The sequence below is a fragment of the Aulonocara sp. 'chitande type north' Nkhata Bay genome, linkage group LG15 (genome assembly GCF_057382095.1).
Source record: "Aulonocara sp. 'chitande type north' Nkhata Bay isolate Kocher_YH1m ecotype deep benthic linkage group LG15, A_spYH_male_GT1.1, whole genome shotgun sequence".
In the NCBI taxonomy this organism is placed as follows: Eukaryota; Metazoa; Chordata; class Actinopteri; order Cichliformes; family Cichlidae; genus Aulonocara; species Aulonocara sp. 'chitande type north' Nkhata Bay.
The window spans coordinates 40,824,873-40,833,544 of record NC_141358.1 but is presented as its reverse complement, the minus strand read 5'-3'; positions in this window follow the sequence as shown (position 1 = coordinate 40,833,544).

The following is an 8,672-nucleotide window of genomic DNA, read 5'->3' as shown; positions in this document are numbered from 1 at the left end:
ACAACAAAATACACAATATAGAACTATATAAGAATGTATGAAGAAATCTAAATATAAATAAATATATACACAATAACAGCAGCTGTACAAGTATTAACCGGAAATGAAGAATATAGTGACCAGTGTTGTGCAAAACCAAAGTCCAGAAAGTCCAGTGTGTGTGTAAGAACTGTATGTGTGGGTCAGTACTGTGTGGTGGTGTGATTGAGAGACCGTATCGCCTGCGGGAAGAAGCTCCTCCTCAGTCTCTCTGTGTTGGTCTTCAGGGAGCGGAATCGCTTTCCTGACCTCAACAGAGAGAACAGTCTGTTGTTGGGATGGCTGAGGTCCTTCACGATCTTCCTGGCCTTGGTCCAGCACCGCCTGCTGTAGATTGAGTGCAGGTCAGGGAGCTCGGAGCGGATGGTGCGCTCAGCTGACCGCACAACCCTCTGTAGAGCTCGTCTGTCCTGCATGGTGCTGTTCCCGAACCAGGTTAAGATGTTTCCCGCCAGGATGCTCTCTATGGTGCACGAGTAAAAGTTCCTGAGCACCTTGGAGGGCAGTTGGAAGTCTCTCAAGCGTCTGAGGTGGTAGAGACGCTGTCGGGCCTTTTTCACCACGGTGTTGATGTGACAGGACCATGACAGGTCCTGCGTGATGTGAACTCCGAGGTATTTGAAGCTGTCCACTCTCTCCACTGGGCACTCGTTGATGACGGGGGTCTGGTAGTTCCTCTCCTGCTTAGTGCTGAAGTCCACTATCAGCTCCTTTGTCTTACTGACGTTTAGAAGGAGGTTGTTCCTCTGGCACCAGTTCTCCAGATTCCTAATCTCCTTCAGGTAGGCCGTCTCGTTGTTATCAGAGATCAGGCCCACCACGACGGTGTCGTCAGCAAACTTGATGATGGTGGTGGAGCTGGTAGTGGCCACACAGTCATATGTGTACAAAGAGTACAGCAGGGGGCTCAGAACACACCCCTGGGGGGCTCCAGTGCTGAGAGTGGTGGAGGCTGAGACATGTCCGCCCATCCTTACTGCCTGTGGTCTGCCAGTTAGGAAGTTGGAGATCCACTGACACATAGATGAGCTGAGTCCCAGATGCTCCAGCTTGGTGGTGAGTGTGGAGGGAATTATGGTGTTAAATGCAGAGCTGTAGTCTATGAAGAGCATTTTAACATAATTCCCCCTTCTAGTGTCCAAGTGAGTGAGTGATGTGTGGAGGAGATGAGAGATGGCATCATCTGTGGAACGATTTGGACGGTAAGCGAACTGTAGTGGGTCCAGTGTGTCTGGTAGTGAAGAAATGATGAAGTCTCTGACCAGGCGTTCAAAGCACTTCATCACTACTGAGGTGAGGGCTACAGGGCGATAGTCATTGAGAGAAGCAGGGTGGGGTTTCTTCGGGACAGGAACAATGATGGACTCTTTGAAGCATGTGGGGATCACCGACTGAGATAAAGAGATGTTGAATATCTCAGTGAACACAGGAGCTAGCTGGTATGCGCTATAAATCTATAAATCATATCTGTTTGTGAAATGTGCAAATATTGGATATAGTATCCCCGCCTTCAAGCATATTTACACTGTTTGAATGCAAATGCAAACCCATGTGTTGTCACAAGTCAGGCCTCACATTACCCACGAGTAGCAGCAACTATTGGGGAAGAGTTCAGTGTCATGCACACAGTTACAGCTTCAGACTCCTACGAATACAACGTCACAAACAGGATTTTCGAGCTCAGGTGAAGATCTGCCGTGCCCAAAACACACACATACGTATGCAAACACATGCTTGGCATTACACTGAATCAGTGATTGTTACTTTAAGAGCTGCTGCTGGGAAAGACAAAAATGAAAGCGCCTGTGTTAATTACACATTTGTGTAGCTGGACACAAATACTAGAAAAATCTCACAGCGTCTATATAAAAGGTGACTATTCAGAGAAAGCTCTACAACAAGCAATAACAACATCACATGTGAGGAGTTTCAGCTCTGTTTGGTTTTGTGGAGCTTCTGCATTTGAAAAACCGACACAGACTGTCGTGTTGACCGCGCGCTAACTTTCACTTCTAGTAATGCGTCCGAGCATCTGTCATGAACGTGAGCCTGTCACACAGGAGTAACGCTAATGGCACAAACTGCTCGAGTATCAGGGGCCACAACTGACACAACAATATGTGACGCACATCATAATGACAATGCTGAGCTGTTTCATTACCTGTTAATGTATTTCATATATTTATATTACTGACAGAAACACACACACACACACACACACACACACACACACACACACACACACACACACACAGATATTTGCATTGTTAACGTCCTTTATAACCAAGAGAAATAATACAGAAACATCATCTTCTTCACTCTGACTTCCTCAGGATTCATCTGAAAATATTTGGTATTTAATGCTCGTGTGGTGCTTCTCTTTACTTTCTAATGACTGACTTACTGCGAGTGTACGGCTGTGAACGGCTTAAACTGCAAGATTGGAAGCATTGTAGTGATAAAGCACATAATTCTCTTTGACTCTGTCTCAGCTGGCACACCCAGAATATGCTTCGTGTAAAAACCTTTTAAATTCCTTTTCAAAGCATCATAACTTTATCTAATGTCGCAGCTCTGGTGGAAGATACTTATGAATGAATCCACATGTCTGCAGACTTGAACAACTAGTGTAGAGGAGTGAAAGCACATTTTGTTGGAGCACTTCTGCAAACTGTCTGTTGAAAACAAAAAAACCCCCAAGGAGGACTGTGTGACCACCGAGTGTGTGACAGCGGTAAAAATAGTGACTCACAGTGTAACCAAAGCAGGAAGGATGACTCAGAAATACTGGACTTCAAAGGTAAAGCAGCACAAACAAAAAGCGCTGCATATGTTACGCCGGTGTTGTGGACCGGCGTAACGTTGTGTAACATGAATTTCAGAACTGACGACATTTTACTTTTACTTCTACTGACAAAATGCAGCTCTTAAAAACACACACGTGCTCACAGAGATATGCAACAGTGTGAGAACATGTTTTCATTTGCTCAGGCATGTCGCCTAACAGCCGACTCACTGCATATTTGTACCAAATTAGAAGCTGGTGTACTTTGGATTGTGTCATACCTACTGAGTCACGGGATTCGTTTTTAATATTCTGGGAAAATATTTTTTAATATGATTATACATCCATACCAGGTTTTGCAGCTCCGCATCCATGACGTGAATCTCCTGTTCTACCACATCGTAAAGGCGCTCTGCTGGATTGAGAACTGGTGGCTGTGGAGGCCGTTTAAGTGTCATGTTCAAGAAAGCAGTCTGAGATTATCTCAGCTTTGCCACACGGCTTATTATCCTGAAGGAGGCAGCCATAAAAACATGGGCACACTGTGGTCGTACAGGGACAGACACGTCAGCAACTATTCCCAGGTGTGGTGTTTAAATGAAGGTCGTCTGGTCCAAAGGGCTCTGAAGTGTACTGAGAAGTATCCCCTACACCATCATGCTGCCACCATCAGTCTGAACCATTGAAACCAAAATGAAAGATCAAGGTTTTCATGTTGTCTATGCTCAGTTCTGACCCCACTATCTGAATGTTGCAGCTGAAATCAAGACTCGTCAGACAAGACGGGATTTTTCCGACCTTCTTTGGTGAGCCTGTGTGACACGGAGTCTAACATTCCTGTTCTTATCTGACAGGAGTGGCACCCGGTGTGATCTTTGCACATCTGCTTTATTTGCATTATTTGCATTGCTGCTGCCTTCCTATCATCTCATACCAGTCTGGTTTACTCCTCTGGCCTCTGGCAAGAAAGCATTTTCACCCTCTCACTGGACATTTTATCAGTTTCAGGATGATCTCTGTATACCTTAGAGACCGTGTGGGAAAATCCCAACAACCACGCAGCATTCAGCGTCACTTAAATCACCTTTCTTCCTCATTCTGGTGGATTTCAGCAGAAACCTTTGACACTGATGGCATGCTTAAATACCTCGATTTGCTATCATGTTATTTGCTGATTAGATATTTGCATTTGTGAGCAGTTAAAGAGGAATACTTAACAAAGTGGGGGAGTAATTTTAATGTCTATCACAGTTTTATTAAATGTTTATTCAGCAGTTTTTACAGCAAAAACACATTAAATGCAGATTTATGTAAAGATTCTGTCTGTTGCATGAAAAACAAATGATTTTGTCTGAACATGGGGATGTAGTCGACGTGCAGCGTGTTTCATTCACTGCTAGAAAACTCAGTCATTTACTCATTGACTGTATTTAAGTACAGTTTTGAAGCATTTGTGTTTACGCCACTTGTGTTTTTACTGCAATTAGTTGCTTGTTGTTTGGTAGCCTGTTAACACAAAATATGGTACAGAAATAAGTTAGGATGCATTTATATGCAGCAGGGCCAGGTTAGATAAAGATCCCAGTGGAAAAACTATCTGGGTGCAAAGTAGTTATATGTAGTAATATGATACACATCCATCATCCTCTTCTCTTTCTTCCCAATCTTCATCAGTGTCAAGGTGGGCCTTGGGCTTCCAGTCCCCCCATTCAGCAATGGCTTCATCCTAACCATGATGGTCAAGCTGTGCACTAGAATAGAATAGAATTCAACTTTATTGTCATTGCACATGCACAGGTACAGGGCAACGAAATGCAGTTTGCATCCATCCAGAAGTGCTTTAGCCGTGATATAGATATATTACAATATATATAGATATGTAAGTATATTACAGAAATGGGTCTATTATGGTATGTTATAATGTACACGGTATGAAGTATGTTATGAATATGCTATAACTATAAGTATGTACAGGCTGTAGTGAGTACAAGCTATGTACAGGATATGAACAGGATATAAATATGAAATAAATAACTTTACAGAATCTGAGATATATAGTTATACAGAAATGGGAACTATGCAAGTTATAAACAGTTGTAGGATTAAAAATTATCGTATGTACAGAATGATTATTTACACAGAGCTATACAGTAGTGCAGTTAAGATAAGTGAGATATAATTCCTACAGAGGCTATAAAGTGCTGGTGGTTGTGAGTGGTGGTTCAGTCCATGTTGTTATTATTGTGTGTTTGAGGGTACAGTTGTCCATTGTGTGTGTGTGTAGGTGGTTGTGTGTGTTCAGTCCATGAGTTTAACGTGGGTCAGATGTCAGGAGGCAGAGTTCAGGAGTCTGACAGCTGTGGGGAAGAAGCTGTTCCGGTTCCTGGTGGTCTTAGTCCGGAGGCTCCTGTAGCAATTCTGGATGAATAATCCGGTTGAAAGTATGCATGCAAACACACAGACACACAAATAAATGCATGTGACTCATGTGTTGATGTTTATCTTTTCTTCTCCTTCCTGCAGCGGCTGCAGTACCAGAAACAGAAGATGTTTTGGGCTGAAAGCTGGATCATCAACTACAAGATCATAATATTTGGTAAAAATGTCTCAAAGATGCAGTTTACACTTACACATGCATTTCCACAGAAAACACAACTCACTGGAAGCTCAACAGTTTAACTTTCTTTTGAGAAAAGAAAAGAAAGAGAACAAAGTGTGAAATAATAGACCTTGATTGATCTTTTGCATACTGAGATTTTAATCATATTGATGATGAGTGACTTTTGTCTTTTAATAAGAGCGTTTTTCATCCACGCACACTAGACTCCTCTCAGGATTTGGAGATCACATCAATGTAAAAGCAGCAGGGGTCAACACTTCCTTCAAACAAGGCTTCATACAGCCTGATATATAGTGAGATGCTGTCAAAAATTGCTGACATAACTGATGTCATTTTATTTTGGCCAAGTAACTGGACCAGTCCCAGTCCGTGCATGTTCATGGACTGTGTGCTAATCCACTGTCCCAGTGGAAGCCTGGCTTATGTCCTGCTGAAGGATGACGTCCTTATTAACTCTGGCTTTAAGTGGGAAAAACTCGCATTTACAATATTCTGATCATTTACTATTATTATGTTTTCAATCTACGTTTAACAATAATCATGTACTAGCTACAGATACAGACTATATAGTGGAAATGATCCGTGAACTGATCTTTGCTATAAGAAATATTAGAAATTAATCTCAGTCATTAAAATCAGTAAATACTGCTAAATAATACTAATACTGTTTTGAATGACCGGAGAAAAAATTGAAAATCCTTTCAAAATGTCCTCATCTTACCATTATGAAATGCTAGCAGAAGGCATTTTTGTGTTTGTTTGGGTGTGTTGCTAACTTTGGTTGGAAGAAAACTTGCAAAAGTCAAAATCTCAGATCATCTCATACTGGTTTCTCAGTAATGCTAGTACTGGTATGTCTTTTCCCCTGCAGGCTTTTGTTTGTCACCGGTATCACCTGTAGGATGTCCAGCACAAAAAGTTTCACAAGACACTTGAAACTGTAACAGGTAACAATATGTCATCATAAATTACACAGTGAGTCGTGATTATACTGGCAAAACACACAATTTGTGTTACAGTAGTCACACTTACTCACCTTAGCCCTCATAGGAGTCATAGCACTACACACCCTACAACAGCAGCATCGTCCTACTTCACTGAACCCTTGTGCTTTTCTGTGTTCGGCCTCAGATTGTCGACTCTGTGCCTGCAGAAAGGAGAAATTTGACAACTTTAATTTAGGGCATGTAAACCTCATATACGAAACTCCAGAGGTCCTGCCGGCAAGCAGCTCCACAACATCAGCAGCAGATGTGTATCGGTGTTTTGGAGAGACACACTATAAGCAGTTAGTGGTAGTTAAAGCAGCAAAATTGGATTATTGTAGTATTTGGATCATGCAGTTACTCCGTATAGCTAAGCTGAAGACTTAGACTTAGTTACTGAATCTGTCTCTTTTTTTGTGTCTTTTCTGCAGCCTTGACTGTAGTTGTGATTGCAGCTTGTTCTGACCTCATTTCAGCAAGTATGACAGCCCTCTAGATTACAACCTTCAGCATCCTTTTGATCTTTGTTTTGTGACCAGCAGGAACAGGCTGAGGGACTGAGGATGTGGCGTCCCCCCCCTCCCGCCGCCTGAACTCAAAGCAGAAGACAGATAATAACTGTCGTAGTCCCCAAACACTATTTTGAGGTCTGTAACATGTGCAAATATAGCTGGGAATATATGATTTTTGTACAAAGAAAGCAGCTGGTAATTTTAAAGTCGTGTGAAAAGTTTTCACGGTGCTCTATGCTGTCCTGTGAAAAACTAACGCTACCCCGAGTGTTTGCACAGGAATTACGAGGGTGGGTAGCCGCTTTCTGCTGATAATCAAATACACTCGACTAATTGGTTATCAGCAAGTATGAGCGCCTTTATAAAAGCAGAGATTCTGACAGTTTTCTGGTTCGGAGCATTGCGGTGTGTTGACACAGTGTCACAGTCTCCCCAGAAAATTCACCCCAAGGTCAGACCATGCAGTGCTCAACCCAAGAGCTACATCTGAGACTCTTCGGGCTCCGTTAACATGTTAAATGGAAAAGTTCATGACAGGACAGTTAGAAAAAGACTGCACCGGTATGACTTGCTTGAAAGTGTTCACACGAGAAAGCCTCTTTTCTCTCAAAAGAACATTGCAGCATGGTCTGTGTTTGCAAGTTTCATCCAAACAAACCGCAATACTTCTGGAACAATGTCCTTTGGATGGACAAAACCAAAGGGAGATGTTTGGCCTTAATGCACAGCGCCACATTTGGCCTAAATATAACAAAGCACATCAGCAGAAACACTTCATTCCAACTGTCAAGCATGGTGGTGGAGGGGTGATGATTTGGGCTGATTTTGCAGCTGCTGGATCTGGACACCTTGTTGTCTTTGACCCTATCGTGAACTCCTCTGTATGCCAAAGTATTCTAGAGTCAAATATGAGGCTATCTGTCCAATAGCTAAAGACTAAAAGTGGCTGAAAGTGGGTCATGCAAGAGAACAATACACAGCAGCAAATCTATAACAGAATGACTGAAAACTGAAATGTTGTTGTTGAAAATTAAGAGAGCTCTGCTAAACAAATGCCCACAAAGCTGACTGAACTAAAGCAGCACTGTGCAGAAAATTCCTCTGCAGTGATGTGAGAGACTCGTAAAGTCATGCAGAAAACAACTGCTTCAAGTTATGGCTCCTAAGAATTCTTCTAAAAGTTATTTAACTGTGGAGTTTAGTTGTTCAGATGATTGCACAGTGTCCTATGAAAACGTTCTTTTTCACATGACTGTATGTTTTTGCAAATTATAACTTTTGATTTGTTATAAGTCACTCAGTTTTCTTCCCTGTAAAACTTTAGCAGCTCATTAAGGGGTGTTGGTCACAACGAAGCCCAGGTAACGCTACGAAGCATGTAAAGAAGATGCCTGAAAAGATGAACCCCCACACAGTCAGCCCTGTGAACACAATGATGAACCTGGTAAAAAGAAAGTTACATTAGAAATAATTACAGATTGTTATCTTTAAGAAATCCAGGTTTCTGTGAGTTTTAGACTCACAGAAACATCTGGTGTCCTTGGAGGAAGTCCACTAGATCTTCTTCAAGAGAAAGTGAAGACTGATTGATATACTGTAAGAAAAACAATGAGGAGAGATGGAAAGGGTCCACACTGCTTTAATGAGGATTATGAGAAGAGAACACACTAATATATATAGGCCAGCAGAACTTATATTTATGTAATAGGTGGTTAGGAACAGTAAAATAT